This window comes from Nycticebus coucang, chromosome 13 (assembly GCF_027406575.1).
Source record: "Nycticebus coucang isolate mNycCou1 chromosome 13, mNycCou1.pri, whole genome shotgun sequence".
NCBI classification, from domain to species: Eukaryota; Metazoa; Chordata; class Mammalia; order Primates; family Lorisidae; genus Nycticebus; species Nycticebus coucang.
The window spans coordinates 42,506,575-42,523,928 of NC_069792.1; the positions used below are offsets into that span (position 1 = coordinate 42,506,575).

The 17,354-nt window shown below is 39.4% G+C and overlaps 1 protein-coding gene across 3 annotated transcripts in view; it reads left to right on the top strand.

Moving 5' to 3' along the window:
- The first annotated feature begins 16,594 nt into the window (after nt 1-16,594).
- The window catches only part of WWP1 (WW domain containing E3 ubiquitin protein ligase 1), a 142,692-nt gene continuing 141,932 nt past the window's right edge, over nt 16,595-17,354 (top strand). For all 3 annotated transcript variants that reach the window (XM_053558371.1, XM_053558374.1, XM_053558375.1), the window contains exon 1: nt 16,595-16,761. The gene's annotated coding sequence lies outside the window, so the exon portion shown is untranslated. The remainder of the gene's footprint in view (nt 16,762-17,354) is intronic.

The window sequence follows — 17,354 nt, forward strand, 5'->3', positions numbered from 1 at the left end:
ACCCAGCTAATTTTTCTTATTTTTTTGTAGAGCTGTCCCACTATGTTGCCCAGGCTGCTCTTGAACTCCTGGCCTCTCAAAGTGCTGGGATTATAGGCATGAGCCACTGAGCCTGTCCAAGCATATTCTTTTTACCTTAGGAACAGTCATTCTTGGAAAACTTGGAATACATGTGTATCAGAATTAAGGACAAAATTTGGGTGTGCACAGGATAGGAGGTCAGGGACAATTGTTTTCCAGATATGTTTAAAATGCAAGCATTCTCGGTGGCTCACACCTGTAATCCTAGCACTCTGGGAGGCCAAGGTACGTGGATTGCCTGAGCTCACAGGTTTGAGACCAGCTTGAGCCAGATAGAGACCTCGTCTCTAAAAATAGTCAGTTGTTGCGGCAGGTACTTGTAGTCCCAGCTACTTGGGAGACTGAGGCAAGAGAATCGCTTGAGCCCAAGAGTTTGAGATTGCTGTGAGCTGTGATACCATAGCACTCTACTGAGGGTAACAAAGTGAGACTCTGTCTCAAAAAAATAAAAATAAAAATAAAATATAAGCATTCTAATCAAGTACTGTCAGGATGACCAGGACTTGGAACTGTTGTCTATGATCTTGACTCCTGACTGCATCACCGAGTTCGCAGGATTTTTTTGTTTATTTGATATTTATTGAGAACATGTTAAGAGCCAGACACAGTTCAAGATGCTAAGAACACACCAGTGGGGGAGAGAAACAGAGAGAAATCTCTGTTCTAAAGGAATTTACATTCTATTGAGTGGAGGAGAGACAGACAATAAGCAAATAAATAAAATTTTTAGCTGATGATAATATGATGAGGAGATTAAACCAGAGTGATGTGATAGGGATTGACCTTGACATTCTGCAAAACAAAATACTCTTTGAGGAGCCAGACTGGCTCCCTTGTGGGCTGAGCCTTCAGAGCTGCTAGAGAGTCTGAATTATGGACCAAAGTGCAAGGCTGTGCAGAAGACAGGGAACTAATCCCTATCAGACAATAGCTCTGAAGTCTCCAGACTGGTCCTACATCTCCCTGGGCTACAAAAAGCTCTTTATGACCCAGAAGCAAGAATGTCATCTAGTAGCTCTGAGCTGCTATGAAATTATACACCTTTTTTAGCAGAGGCTTTTTTACTGAAATAACTGCTCCTTCCAAGCACATGCTGATTTATGGCCTTAATATTGGCTGATCTAAAACTCCTTTTAATCCTAAACCTGACCTCCTTCTCTATTCCTGTACCTGGACTATCCTGCTGGCTTTCTGTAATGTCAAGCTTGCCTGATCTTATCCAGAGCCAAACTCTGTCTAGTTGTGACTTGGATGGACCAGGCTGCTGACATGCCCCACTGTGGTGACACCCTGGAAGAAACTGGTTTTTGCTTTCTCTGCCACGACAGCAGGATTTTTGCCAACATGCTTATTCTTATAAATGTTCCAGCAATGCTTTCAAAATCCATACTATCCAGAATATTTTTCCAACTTAAGATGTTACACTTTGAACATCTTAGATTAAGATGGTGGTAAAGCATACTAAATAAGATATTTAAATGATAGGCAGGCCTGCTATTCGGCATAGAAAACTCCATCCATTAGCACCAAAAATGTCAGTTGTCTCGGAGATATACCTATGGGCCCAAGTAGAGGAACCCTGGCAGTTATGGGAATATCTCACCAAGACCTATTAGGCCAGGGGTGTGGTCACTCCACCAAAGAATTTGAGGTACCCCAACATAGGCTGTGCAGTGTCTCCTTCCAAAATCAATTGCCTGGGAAGCTGAGAAAGACATTTCAATAGGCCAGGTGAAAAGAGAGTTTATTTGAAGGATATGTTAGAATCCCACATAATCCTACTGTAAATACCACCACTAGGCCTCGTAAATGTTGAACAAATCTTTAGACAATCAACTTTCTCTTCTTTTTTGTTTCAGGCAGCACAATTGCTCTTCTCTACATCTCTCTACACCTCCATTCCATTCTCATTTATGTAGCCATGATTTTTTATTTTTATTTATTTATGTTTTTTACTAGACTCTTGGTTTCAGTTCCAGGTAACTTCAGGAAAGCCTCTGCCCTGCTGTGGAGCCATCTTAATCGAACTTGACCAGATGTAAACTTCCAACCACCACTGATTACCAACTCAAACTCTATGTCTCTTGGTTCTAATTTATTTATTTATTTTGCAGTTTTTAGCTGGGGCTGGTTTTGAACCTGCCACCTCTGGTATATGGGGTTGGTGCCCTACTCCTTTGAGCCACAGGTTCCACCCGCGAATTCTTGTTAAAGAGAATCTGATAGGCCCAACTGGGCTTTGCGGTTTTTCCCCCCTGGGTTATATGTCCACTGAGCTGTGACAAGCCCTAGGGCTGGAGATCTTATGAAGCTGTGCTGCAAACACAGTGACCATGTGGTCACTGTGTTCGGAGGAAGATTTCCTGAGATGGCTGGCAGGGAGAGAAGGGAGGCAAGGACCAGCACACAGGTGCAGGGAAGCTATAACGTTCAGCCCCCATAGTAACTACCAAAGAAGCCATTCTTTTCAGGCCAACAGCTTGATAGGTGGTAGCCATAGAGATTCTGATGCCTCCAACTTATGTGAATGTTTTAATTGTCCATTTTAGTTCTAAACATGTCTACTTCCTAAATTTGTCTAAATGTAGTTCTAGATTTGTCCATGTTCCAAAGGGAATTCAGATTGTAGACAGCTAAAGATAGGCATAAATCTTGACATAATGAATTAGATTAGTAGAGTAAGATCTTGTGAAGCAATAGCAAACAACAGTGCGAATGAAAAATACTTTATACAGGGCTAGACGACAGGCTTCATGGCATTTGCTGTTCTGTCTCCCTAGCATATCTTTCTCTTCACCATCTTCTTGACAAAGTCTTGCTTGATTCTTCAAGACCTAGATTGAGACTTCTTCTCAAAAGCCTTTTCTGACAGGGCCTACATTCCTCCCCAAAAAGCGAAGATGACCACTGTCTTCTTTTGTCATAGACAGTTTAAATTCAATTTCTGTGAGAACTGGAATCTTGTTTTATTCTTCTTTGAATTCCCCACAATATTTGCCACAAAATTTACATGGGCTATTAATTAATACCTATTGATTAAAACCAAATAACCAAGTAGATGTGGATAATAACATCACTTTACACAGAAATTAAGCCAATAGGCTATGGATCAGGGCTCTAATGGAATGCTATATAGATAATTTGAGAAAGCACAAATCACCTGCTCTAGTCCTATGATTATTTCACCCAACTGACAGATGTATCATTAAGAATCCTTGTATCCACTTTACCACAAAGAGCACATGTGCTTTTATGCAACAATATCAAATAATAGATTATAAAAGTCAAATTCTATGAGAAAATATTCGCTTAATCTTCTATTCATTAAATCAAGTAATATTATAGTGTATTTACTATTTGCCACATATTAACTGTAAATGTTGGGTAATAAAATAGAAAGTAGAGAACATAAGATAAAAATGATTTGATAAAGTAAACAAGTTATATGATCATCATATAATCATACTGAATAGAGGCTAAAAGAAGCTATTATAATCTCCCATACAACAATTCACTTCTCTTTTATAACAACAATGTGCTTATGAATTATTTGTTCAGTACCTGTCTGTTTTCTTCACTGGACTATAAGCTCCACTGTGGGCTAGACCAGGTCTGACTTGTTACTACTCTACCTCTGTTGTGTAGCACAAAGCTAGCACATCTTCAGGCATTTAGTGAGCATATGCTGAATGAATAGTGAATAGAAGGATGTACAGGGAGAAAACCAAGAGAAAGAGTTACACATTTAAAAATCAAAAAATAGGAAGAGTTATAAAAGAGAAGATTAAGCTATCTTTTATTGAAGGCAATTTGAGAAGGACAAGTTATCAAGAAAATGAGTCTTTATAAGTAAATTAAAAGAATAATTTAAAAGATAAATTTATACCGGACTTTGGCAAAGGCTTACAGGCTCAAGAATTCAGTAATTTGTCCAAGAAATAGTATATATTGAATCCATACAAAGTACCAGGCACTGTCTTATACTAGATACTGGGTTGCAGGAGAGAATAAGATAAACTTAGGCCAGATGCAATTGCTCATGCCTGTTATCCTAGCACTCTGGAGGCCGAGGCCAGAGGATTGCATGAGCTCAGGAGTTCAAGACCAGTCTGAGCAAGAGCAAGAGAAACCCTGTCTCTACCAAAAATAGAAAAACTAGCCTGCAGTTGTGGTGGGAGTCTGTAGTCCCAGCTACTCGAGACTGAAACAAAAGGATCTCTTGGGCCCAAGAGTTTGAGGTTGCTATGAGCTATGTATGATACCAGGGTGCTCTACCCAGGTTGACTGAGTGAGACTCTGTCTCCAAAAAAAAGAAAAGAAAGAAAAAAGATAAACTTGGTCTCTGTCTACATGGAGTTTACAAAAATCCAGAAGGGACTAGAAGGCTCAATGATTATATTCTTAACATGGAAAAAAACTAAAAAGCTCTATGACAAAAACTTGCATATTTGATAATAAGCAAATATGTAATAGACTTTGATTATATTTGGGCAAGTATAACTCCTGGTCCCATATTATGCTCTGTGGTTCACTGTATAATCTATGCTATTCCACACTCCAGATCATTGTTCATTCTATTACTCCTTGCTGGAATCCTTTCCCATCTATGTCCTTCTTTTACTTATCTGAATCTGTTCATCCCTTAAATTCCTGAGCATAGATACTGCTTCCCACTACCCACTTCATACCCGCTGGACCACCACCATAAGCTGCGTGTACATACCTCATCCTTGGGTTTACCATAGTATATATTGAACTCATGATTTGTTTTGTCTGTCTCTTTTCTGAACTCTAAGTTCCACTAAGGTAGAGGCTAATTTTAAATGGTTTTAAATTCATAATGCTTAGTACCGAACAAGAGATCAGTAAATGTATAAATGTTTATGAAGTTGAACTGAAGCCTCTATATTTTCTATTTATAAACCAGTGTAACCTAAGTGCAAGGAGTCACTTGACAACCTGTATATCCAAAATTTCTTTAAAAGGAATTCTCCAATCTAAGTCATCAGGAAGGTCATCACTAAAAGCATTCATAAGCCTGACTACACTTCCCTTTCTTCCTATCCATAGCTCAAATCCACTTGGGGGTTTGAGCCAGAAGACAGCACTGTCTTTATCAACTTGATCACAGAAAACCCATTTATTTTCTTAACACCTAGTAAGAAAGTCAGCAAGTCAGGCTTCTTCTTTTTCTTTTTTTTTTCTTTGCTTTTACGAAATCTAGTGCCTAAAATGCTACTAAAGTGTTAGAAGGGAACATTCTCTAACAGTAAAATGAGTTTTTCAGAAATAGAAAGCAAACAAAAGAAGATATAAATAAATATATGAGAATATCTACTGTATATAAATGTCTCTGACTTGGCACCTCAGAAACACAGGGAGTTTATTTACCTCGTTGCTTAATCACTATTTGAGCACCTCTGTGTTTTGTACTGCCAAAATCATGCTTGATGACAAGCCATCCCAAATTCAGTGCCTTAAATCAGCAAGCATTGATTTAATTCACTATAGGCTGATGATTTTAAATGGGCTTAGCTGGGACCCTCACATATCTGGGGGCTAACTGGTAGTTGACTGATTGAGGATGGCTGTAGGTGGCATATCAAAGACAACTCTGCTCTCTTCCGCTTGTCTTTCATACTTTCCTGCAGGCGAGCCCAGGGAATGTTCTCACAGCATGGGAGATGAGCATAGCCTCTCCTTGTGTGTTGTTGGCGAACATCTTATTGACCAAAGCAAATCATATATCCAAGTCCAAAGTCCAGAGTGGGGCAGGGGATGGTAGTGAGAAGGGGACAACTTTAAAATTATGAGATAAACATTGTGGATTCATGGAGGCCATTGGTAGGATCATTAGCACCAACAATCTGTAAGACACACGGATTTCTGGACCTAAGTGGTTCTAAACTTTAAACAGCATAGCATTTCCATATAATGAATAATTATGGATACCTCGGGAAATAGTGTACTCTAAGAAATGTATCACAGTGTTTAAAAGTTTTAAAATTTTATTTGGAATCTGGCACTCAGTTTTACAAAATCATAGATCAAAACAAAATAGGTTCAGGACCTGAAGTACACTTATCAAGTATAAAAGTAAAGGTAAGCTAAACAAGGATAACAACTGTAAATTGCAAGTAATTTGTCACATCTAACAAAGTGTAACTGAGGAGGCACATAATACAGAGGATTCACTAGACAAAGAAATAGGAAATAAAAGCAAAAAGTTCAACCTACAAAGATAATGTGTACACATACACACAAGAAAACTGTAGTCAAATCCTTCAAATTCTAAAAAAAAATTATTAGAAAATTGAATCTAGTAGTGTTTTAAGAGAATAATAGTACTGGATGTGTTTTTTTCATGCAGCAAAAAAAGCCACATGTAGGTAACTTCAGTTGATATAGGGGACATAAGCAAAAACAGTCTCTCAATAGTCATATGGTCAGGTGTCCGGACAAACTGGAATGCTGCTCAGGATCCACACTTGCAGAAATCTGGATGGGAATCCCATTCATCCTGTGACCCCCTCCCAGCAAGTACCTGTTGCTGTCTGTTCTTGTTACTCTTCCGTATTTGTGGCTAAACTTATCTCTGCGTCTACGGAGTCTGTTTCTGTTTTATGGCCACTTAAATCTGTTTTTACTTTTACCTCATAGCATCTGATTACTGTTTCTTTCTCTTTATTTCCATGCCCTTCTGCTATCTGTATCTCACTCTGAATGTCTGATGCTGCCAGACTCTTACCTTTCAGGAGAGGTTTAGCAAGCCCTTCTTCCTGGCCATGTCTTAGGCTACAAGCTAATTTTTTAAATGAGTATCTTTGGGTCAAGAATTCATCACTTGGCCAGGCGCAGTGGCTCACACCTATAATCCTAACCCTCTAGGAGGCTGAGACAAGTGGATTGCTTGAGCTCAGGAGTTCAAGACCAGTGTGAGCAAGAAGGAGACCCCGTTTCTACTAAAGATAGATTAGCTGAAGCAAGACAATTGTTTGAGCCCAAGAGCCTGAGGTTGCTGGGAGCTGTAACTCCATGGCACTGTACCAGAGTAAAACGCTGTCTCAAGAAAGGAAAAAAGAATTCATCACTCCTCTGCTCAGCTGTTGTCAAATGTTGGTGTTGTTGGGAAAAAATAAATCTCAGAGACAGAAGTATAAAGATTATAGTCACTCCAAGTCCCCTCAGAAGGGGACTACCTGTCAGCTGCTTTTTGTAGCCTGTTTAATATAAAAAAAAAAAACTAGAAACAAGAAAAGCCTATGATTTATCCAGAAATGTAAGGATAAATCATAGAGGAAACCTATTAGTACAACCTATAAATGATTTAAAAGGGAAAAATTATACATTATCTTGAAAGGTGTGTTGAAATAAGCAACTGAGGTGCCAGTAAGGATATAATATTATTTAATATAGTTTTCCAGTTAAGTTCTTAATCCAGTGGATCTATATAAAGAAACTATAACTTTTTGCTGGAGAAAGACAAATAGATATTTATAAAACCCAAGAATAGTATATTCTTCAATGAAGACAATGTAAGAAGTGATGGTGAAATTAAAGTGGCATTACAGGATTCAGGAATATTTAAAACTAGCTATAGTGCAGACACCTCTCCTCCCTGATGGGTCCCTGAGGAATATAAATACAGGAAGCAATGACAAAGACGAGCAAAAGAATGCTGCATTACTAGGGGCCTTTATCTTGACAGCAGTTCCCAGTTATGTTTTGTTTCCTACAACCTGGACCACCGCTAATGATATATTAAAGGAAAGAGAGAAAAGAAGAGTGGAAAAATAGAGAACAGAACAGTAAGGCAGTATTTTTTTTTTTGCAGTTTTTTTGAACCCACCACCTCTGGTATATGGGGCCAGTACCCTACTCTTTGAGCCACAGGCACTGCTCAGTAAGGCAATGTTTTTATCTCTCAGCACACTTGAACCTATAGTTAAACTTCTGTGACACACTTAATTGATAAAAAAAAAAAAAGAGTAAAAATAATACACTTACTGTGTTTTGAAATTCTTTCAAAAATAATTTAATTAATGATCTTTAAAAATTTTCATGACATGCCTAAGAAACTTTCATGGCACACCAGTTGAAAATCACTGCATTAATCATATCAAGGCCTGCTCAAAGGAAGCCACACTTGTGCATCAACCTTTGAACACACGGTCACCATTGCTACTAGTGAATGTGGCTTATCTGGTGTCCTGAAACTTCATCAAACACATTAGTTGCTTTTTTTCCAGGATCAGGAGGAAGGAAGTGAGAGGAAAAATGACTGAGTAGAGAGAATCATGTACTGTTAAAATATCTGTTCTTCCCAAATTATCTAGAGGTTCAGTCTAATTCCAACCATCATCCAAATGATGTATTTTTTTAATGAAACAAAATAACTAATATAACTGGTGATAACAATCATGTGACAATCACCAAGAAAATTTAGTAAAGCAAGAGTAATGGCAGCCTGTGGACACTCTGTTATGATCAGACCCTGTGGTTCCTGCTCAGTGCCCTTTTATGATTAGTCAGTTCATTGGTTCTGATTGATTCATGCTTGTACTTTACCAGTTTTTAAAAATTTGGCATATCAGCTTTGCTTATAGGTATTAAACCATAAAATACAGCTACAGAAATTAAAAGTAAGATATTAACTGATGAAGAAAAATGAAGAAGACAAAGGGCAGGAACAGAATAATGACAGATGACCTAGAAATAGATCTTTGTATACTGTACTGGAGTGGGAAAAAATAAATGATTTTGCCATTTGATGTCATTTTCCCTTAGGAAATAAATCATTTTATTGAGAGAGATGTCTTAATATATTGCATGAAAGTAAAAGACAAGACCCTGGGGGCAAAGTTTGCAAGAAGATAATGAAGAAAAGAGAGAAACAAACCACTCTACTTAAGAAATAAAAAATAATATGTATGAAGAGAGAGTGAAGAGAAGGAGCAGCATTATGATTGTGGACAGATATTATGGCCAGGGAGAAATTCCTGGCCATAAGTTAGCTGAAGGGCTTTGGAAATCAGGGAGGTTTTAAAGATTGATTTTAAATTGTTTTCATTGCTGCATGCAAATCCTTGTTTTTCCAATAGTGAAGAATGCTACACACAAAGAACTTCTTTAAGTGTGAGGTTTTCTTTGTTGGGGGAAGAGGGTAGTGGGGAGGAATTCAAAAGAGTCTTGAGATTTGTGTCTACTGTAGAACAGAGAAGAGACCAGCCATGTGGGATGTGTATGTGTGAAAGCAAAAGTTAATTGGGTGCTTATTCACATAGCCAGAAGAGACCATGTGAACATATGTTTTGGGGAATTCAGGAAGGCTGTAGGAAGGAGGGAGACTAGACTTCCCATAGAATGTTGGTTAGGGAGCTGGAGCCAATTTTATTTAAATCTCAAGGAATAGGCCTATCTATGTAAATACATAGCTAATCGTACAAAGACACTAAATTCAAATTGCTGAAAAGCAATAATATGTGGTCATGAACATGCATAAACTGTATGTCCTAGTCCATTTTGTGCTGCTATAATAGAATATCTGAGACTAAGTAATTTACCTTTGAATCGAAATTTTTTGGCTCAAGATTTTGGAGGCTGGGAAGTCCAAGAACAAGGTGCTGGCCCTGACTAGAGCAGGGAGGGTCTTCTTGCTCTGTCATCACATGGCAGAAGAAGGAAGGGCAAAGAGAGGGCAAGAGGGGCCTGAACTCACCATTTTATAACAGCACCAATCCCACGCATGAGAGTAGAGCCCTCATGGCATAATTACCTCTTAAAATGTTTCACCTCTTAATGTTACCAACAGCAAGTAAATTTCAGATGAACAGTCCAAAAATGGGAGAAAATTATCTCAACAGATGTGACCTCCCCCCCCCGAATTTATAAAAATTAACATTTATTCATAACAAAAATGTTCTCAGCAAACTGAAATAAGCAGTGAATTTCCTGGTCCTGGTAAACAGCATATACAAAAGACCTATAGATAGCATCATACTTTATGATAAAACACTGAATGCTTTTCCTAAAAATCATGAATAAGTTAAAGATGTCCTTTCTCACCACTTTTGTTCAACATACTGGATGCTCTAGACAGTGTAATAATGTAAGAAAAGAAAATAAAAGCATAGACTAGAGAAGGAAAAAATAAAGTCTTTATTTTCAGAAACATAATTGTGTACATAGAAAATCCAAAGACAGCAACAAAATACTATTAGAACTATATGTTAATAAATTTATTAACAAAATCTCAATGTACAGGACAAATCTTTAAAAATCAATTATATTTAAATACACTAGCAAATGAACCATATATAGCAAATGAACCATAAAATGAAATTTAAAATACCATATACAGTATGAAGAAGTTTCAAAAAGTTCATGGAAGTTCATGGAAAAATGAAATTAGAAGATAAAAATAAAAAATACAAACTTTATTTCTCAACATAAACCCCATCCAGGCCAAGACACGTTTGATAGCACTGATACCAGACATTTAGTTCATGTCTAAAGAACTGAAGGGCCTGAGAATTTAACCAGGTCAATGAGTCTTTTTTATATTATTGACTGAAGAAAAAGGGGTTTCCTTTACAGATTTTTTCAGATTAGGAAACAAAAAGAAGTCAGAAAGAGCCAAAGCAGGACTGCAATGGATGCTTAATGATTTCTCATCAAAACTCTCACGCAAGAGAGTTGCCCTTGTTTGATGAAAGGATTGAGTGAGAGCATTGCAGGACAGAAAAGGACTATCTGGTGCAGCTTTCCCAGGCATTTTTCTACTCAAGAGTTAGCTAACTTTCTCGAAACACTCCCATTAAAAGCAGATGTTATAATTTCTTGGCCTTCCAGAAAGTCAACAAAGAAAAATCCTTGAGCATACTAAGAAACTGTTGCTGTGACTTTTGCTCTTGACTCCTTTTACTTTGCCTGGACCATGTCTACCTCTTGGTAGCCATTGCTTTGATTGTGCTTTGTCTTCAGGTTCATATTGGTAAAGCCATGTTTCATCCACTGTTACAATTCTTAGAAGAAATGCTTCAGGATCTAGATCCCACTTGCTTAAAATGTTAATTGTAAGCCCCACTCTTGTTCACAGCTGATGTGGGTGTAATGATTCTGGTGTCCACAGAGTGGAAAATTTGCTCAACTTAAAATTTTAAGTCAGAATTGTATAAGCTGAACTAACTGAGATGTCTATAGTCTTGGCTGTTGTGGCTGCTGGTAATGGTTGGTACTCTTGATTCAGGGAAGGAAGATGAATTCTTCCCTTGAAAATTGATATGGATGGTTTACCACTGCAGGCTTCATGTTCAACATCATTTCATTCCTTCTTAAAATGAGTTATCCATTTCTTTATTGCTGATTTCTTTGGAGCATTGTCCCTGTACACTTTTTGTAAAGAATTAGTGATTTCACCACTATTTTATCCAAGCGAGGTTTGTTTGTTCTTACTTCAATTTTAGAAGACTTCATCTTGCTCTGATAGGGGCTCTTTTCCAACAGGCATCTTATACTCCATAGTGCCTCTAACTTGGTTATATATAATAAGTTAGTATGAATTTATTTTGGTACAAAGACATTTTGAATTCCATGCATAATTTTTCCATCATTTCCATGAACTTGTTGAAGATCCCTTGTAGCACCAAGAAGCAGGAAGTACTTAAGAATAACTACATGCAAAACCAATTCTATAATAAATATAAAACATTGCTAAGAAAAATTAGAGTAGACCTAAATAAGATGAGACCTGTACTATATTCATGGATAGGAAGACTAAATATTATTAAGATGTCAATTTCTCTGAAATTGACTTATGTATTCACAATCCCAATCAAACTCCTGGAGGCTTGTGTTTTTAATAAAAGTTAAGTAGCTAATTCTAAAGTGCAAAGAACCTACAAGATCCAAAATCATTTTGAAAAAGAACAAATTTGGAAAATTTACGCTTTCCAATTTCAAGACTTTCTGAAGTTATAGTAATCAAGACAGTGTGGTATTTGTGTAAGGATAGACATATGGTTCAATGGAAAGAATAGAGAGTCCAGAAATAGACACTGAATTTTCAACAACGTTCCAAAGTAAATCAATGGGGAAAGGATTGTCTTTTCAACAAATGGTGTTGAAATAACTGTATACCCATTTAGACAAAAATGAACATTGACTCTTCCTTTTACCATATGCAAAAATTAATTTGAAGTGGGTAAGAGTCTCCAGTGTAAAAGTTAAAACTATAAACTATAAGAAGAAAAGGCATTAAAAATCTTCACTGTCTTGAATTAGATAAAATTTCTTAAATATGTCACAAAAAGCATGGGTAACAAAACAAGGCTGGATGCAGTAGCTCACACCTGTAATCCTACCACTTTGGGACGCTAGGCTGGAGGATTGTTTAAGGCTAGGAGTTTGAGACCAGACTGATCAAGAGCAAAACTTCATTTCAATAAATAAATAAATAATTAAATAAATAAATAAATAAATAAATCAGACATGTAATCCAAGCACTTTGGGAGGATGAGGTGAGAGGAGTCCTTAAGACTGGGAGTTCTACAGAAAAATAGAAAATTTGGCCAGAAATGGTAGCATGCAGCAGTAATCCTAGCTACTCCAGAAGCTGAGGCAGGAGGATCTCTTGAGCCCAGATCTTGAGGCTGCTGTGATCTATGATGAGGCCACTGTACTCTAGTTCCAGCTACAGAGTGAGACCATCTTAAAAAAAAAAAAAATGATGACTTGAAATACATCAAAATAAAAATGATGAGTAAAAATACTCTTCAAAAAACATTGTTAAGAAAAAGAAAATACAGTGTATCTGCTGCCATATAAGAAATTTCTCCAAAACCTAGTGGCTGAAAACAATAATACAAATTTATTACTTCTCATAGTTTTGGGGGATCAGGAATAAGTGAGTTGCCTGGCTAGCCAGTTCTGGAATAGGATTCTAAATGAGATTGCAATAATCTGAAGGCTTGACATGGGCTGGAGCGTCCACTTCCAAGATGCCACACATGGCTGGCCAATTATTGCTGCTGGCTATTTATCAACAGGCCTCTGTTCCTCCCTGCATGGGTCTTGAGGAAGGACTGAGTTTCTCTAGAAGAAGTAACCCAAGAGGGCAAGGTAGAAGCTGCAATGTCTTTTATGATCTAGCATCAGATGCTACATACTATCACCTCTACAATTTCTCCTTTATTACACAGGTCAGCTCCATAGGGGAAGGGATGTACAGCCTCCATCTTGGAGGCTGACTGCCACAGCAAGCTACAAAGTGGGAGAAAATATTCACAACATGTATATCTGACAAAGAACAGGTATAAAAGATAGAATCTATTCAGAATATCCACACCTCAGTAATAAGAGGACAGAGTTTCACTCTGGGCTTGAGTGCCATGGTATCACAGCTCACAGTAATCTCCAACTCTTGGGCTCAAGTGATTCTCTTGTCTCAGCCTCCCAAGTAGCTGGGATTACAGGTGACTATCACAACGTTTTGCTGTTAGGAGAAATGGGGGTCTCACTCTTGTTCAGGCTGGTCTCAAACTCATGAACTCAACCAATCAACCTGACTCAGCCTCCCAGAGTGCTAGGATTAAGCAAATGGGCTGGGGGATACCATGAGCTATTAAAAAAAAAATAAAAGAGCATCATTCCAAAATAAATCTTAAAGCATTAAATTATTTAATGAAAAAAGTAAAATTGTCAAATAAGTAAAAATAAGAAAGGCAGATAAATTATATGATCTCAGAGTGGGAAAGATTTATAAAGTAAAAAACAATGGAAGAAAACAAAAATGGAAAAGACCCATAGTTTTACATAGGATCAATATCTACATTGTATAAAGTGTCCTTTTGTAAATACTCTAGTAAGAAAATGGGCAATGGACAAACAATAAGTTACCACGTTTACCCAGATGTAAATATACCATGATGACTTGGGCACATTTAAGAAGCACAATCATATGGTCTTAGATAGGACTTTGGGAAAATTGGTAACAATTATAACAAAAACAATTTGTTATGTTCTATTCTTAGGTGTTAAGTATATTTATACATTTTACTTATAGCAACTTATTTACTTTTAAGAACATCAAATGAAAGCACTACACCAATTTTCTAGCTGAGGTATAATCAGATTAAGTAATTTGGCTAAATCTCATAGGTCATAAGCGGCAGCAGGATTGGGTTATCTATTAGGCATAGTAGGCACGTTGCCTGGAGGTAAGGATCCTTATAGAGGCCCACAAAAATGTTTTGATTGCTTTATAAAATCAGAAGGCAAAAAAAAAAAAAAAAAGAATGTTTAGTTTAAAGAAAATTTAATATATAATGTCAATATATTTGTCTTTATACCAATACTATCTCTTGTAGCCAAAGTTATAAAATACCATTTGTAATATTATTTTATGGAGAAAGAAGCCCACAAAGATAAAAGTGCCTAGGTCCTGTAAAAGTCAGAATGTGGCCCTGGGTGGCAGAGCTGTTTTTTAATTCCCAGCAATTTGACACCTGAGTCTATGTTCTTTCTGGAAGGCAACTTGCCAATGAGTTTCAAAAGAACTAAACTTGTTCGTACCCTTTGATAGCTTTGAAGTATTTAACCTAAGACAGTAAATAAGGAAACGGGCAATGACAATGACATATGAAAAGGTGTTTATTTTTAATAGTGCTCACTTGAAACTGAAGAAATAGTCAGCAACAAAAGGCTGGTTTAATATTGGGTGTCATTTTAGGGATGAGGGCTGGGTAAATACTAAGAGCTTCTGTATAGAGCTGAGCTGAGGGTGAAACTGAGTGAGCAGGGGACCTGAAAAAGAGACATAGTAGATCAGGGGCAGCAGGCCAACATACACTGAGGAGGAGTGCAGACTCCTGCTGGGGATACTATGAAATTGCTGAGGAGTGTTTGGTAAGCACAACTGTTGCATTTATTTAAAGGGACCAGACAGAAAAATGGCGAAGACTTAGCATAAACAATACGTGTTTAGAGCACAGAGATAAGTGAGCACATACAGGAAGATGCGGAGGTTTTCAAAATAGGAGAGACAAAACATATGAGTGAGAAAGGAACCTTGAACTTCATGTTAATTGTTGCCATGAAAGGTCTGAAGAACCAATAAGGGATTTTTAAGTAGTGAAATGACATACTCAGATGTATATTTTTAGAATGATCTTTGTGGATATAATGTACACCAAATTCAGGTGTGAAGTCAGAAGGCCAGAACTAAAGCACTGGAATAGAAGGGAATGCCCATTTGTTGGGTAAGACATCATTATTCAATCCTACAAATACTCATACAGTGTCAGTGCTCTCTTGGCACACACTTCTTTAAGAAATCTTAGTTATGATGGAAAGAGGAACAGAACCATAAAGGAGTTTTAAAATTAAGGGAAAATTCTTAAAATGTTATGCTGAGAAGTTATAGCCATCAGAGAGAGTGAAGTTGGAAATAAGCCAAGGAAGGGTTACAGGTGAGAACAGGCAGTAGAGAGGTTTGCTTTGAGGAGGAGCAGGGGTATCCAACCACCGAATGTCAGGAAAACTAGCAAGCTTGGGTGTAGATACAGGTATAATTTGTGGGGGTTGGTGAGGTGGTTGGGCAAAAATTGTAGAAATCCACGCCTGACGGCCTTTATCTTTTTGAAGTATAAGAATGGGTCATCTGCTACATAATGTGGCCACCACGGACTTCTTTTTGCAGCGTGGCTTTTCTTCTGAAAGCAATACTCATAACCAACAGAACGTTTCTAAATCAGTTAACTCTTGTTTAATACAATGGATATAATAGACACAACCTTATGGCATCATAGGGTGATTAATCGCGCTGACACATGTACTTGCTCAGCTCCTCTTAGCTTTAGCTTTGGGCTGATGTATGGGGTAGGGGGAGTGAATGTTTTGCAAATAACTGATAAAAGTGCGCTAAAAGTCTTCGTCCATGACCATCTGTTGAATGCCATTATTTACTCTTGTAATGGGTTCTAAGTCAAACACTCAGATCAAGGAGTATTTATTAACAGTCTACTTTTGCGGCAAACCCTTCTAGAGAAGAATGCCAGTGCCCGGAGGACCTGACCAGATAGTGCACGGAGTTTGGCTGCAGGCCAAAAAGTCAAGTCAGGAGCACCCAGCCGGAGTTTAGAGTTTAGAGCAGCTTGCTCCCAAATCTCGGCGACGGCCCCGCCCCTTCCACAGGTTCGAGCTCCGCCCCCCTCTCCTATTGGCTGGCCCTCACCCTCCAGTCGAACTCCCCTAAGACCCGGAGGAGAGGAGTTTTTCTCTTGCTGCATCGGAGCGCCCTCGCTGCGCATGCTCGGAGGAAGCCGGATCCCGGTTCGGAGTTGGAGCCTTTGGGTGCGCGCACCGCAGCGCGCGGTGCCGGGGCCAGCGCGGAGGCGCGCGCTCGGGGCGCGGCGCCGGTGAAGCGAGCACGCGGCGCGCTCCGGAAGAAGGGAGGTGTGGGGTCGGCTAGGGGAGGCGCGTGGCCGGGGTGGGGGTGGGGGGAGGGTCGCGTGTCCGCTGGATCAGCGGGCGGGTTCTGAGTGTCTGCAGGCGGCCTGGGCTGCCGCCGCGCCTTCCTACGAGATGGCGATCTTGGGCGCGGAAGGGTGAGGGCGCCCGCAGCAGGAGGAGGTGCCGCTGCCGTGGCTGCCCGGCTGCCAGGAGTCGACAGCTTCGCGCCGGGTAAGGACGCCGCGGCGCGGGGCCGGGGACGCGGGCTGGGATGGGCGGGGGGCGCGGGCCCGGAGCCTTTGCCGCGGTGCCGTCCGCCCCCGGGCGAGATCAGCCGAGGGCGGTCCGAGGGTCCGTCGCGCGGCCGGGCTGCCTTCTCCAGCCCGAGAGCCCGGAGTTTTCTGGGGTGGGGTCATGGGTCTTGCCCCAAGTTGGCCCTGGCACAGGCCTGTGCAAATGATACTGGAGCGGAGCGAAGTGTTTCCGTGACTCTGCAGCCGCAGGTCTCAAGCTTCCTCGGTCTTCTCTGCGCCTTCTTTCTTCCTTTCTGCCTTTGCCTAACACCTCCCTCAAAACACAAATATATGGACTCACTCCTCGTGCCCTGACTTTCACCCAAGTCATAGTGTCCGAAACCAAGGACTCCAGCCTTCGAATGTTTTTTTCTGCTATGTTTTTGTCACTCCCGGTTCTTCTCTGACTGCAGCCCACCCCCCCCAGCACAACCCCCACCTCCACCTTTTATGACCTGGTAGGTCCCAGTGACCTTGCAGATTTTACCAGTCCTTATCATTTGTGACTTGGACTCTCTCCTGTCATCTTTT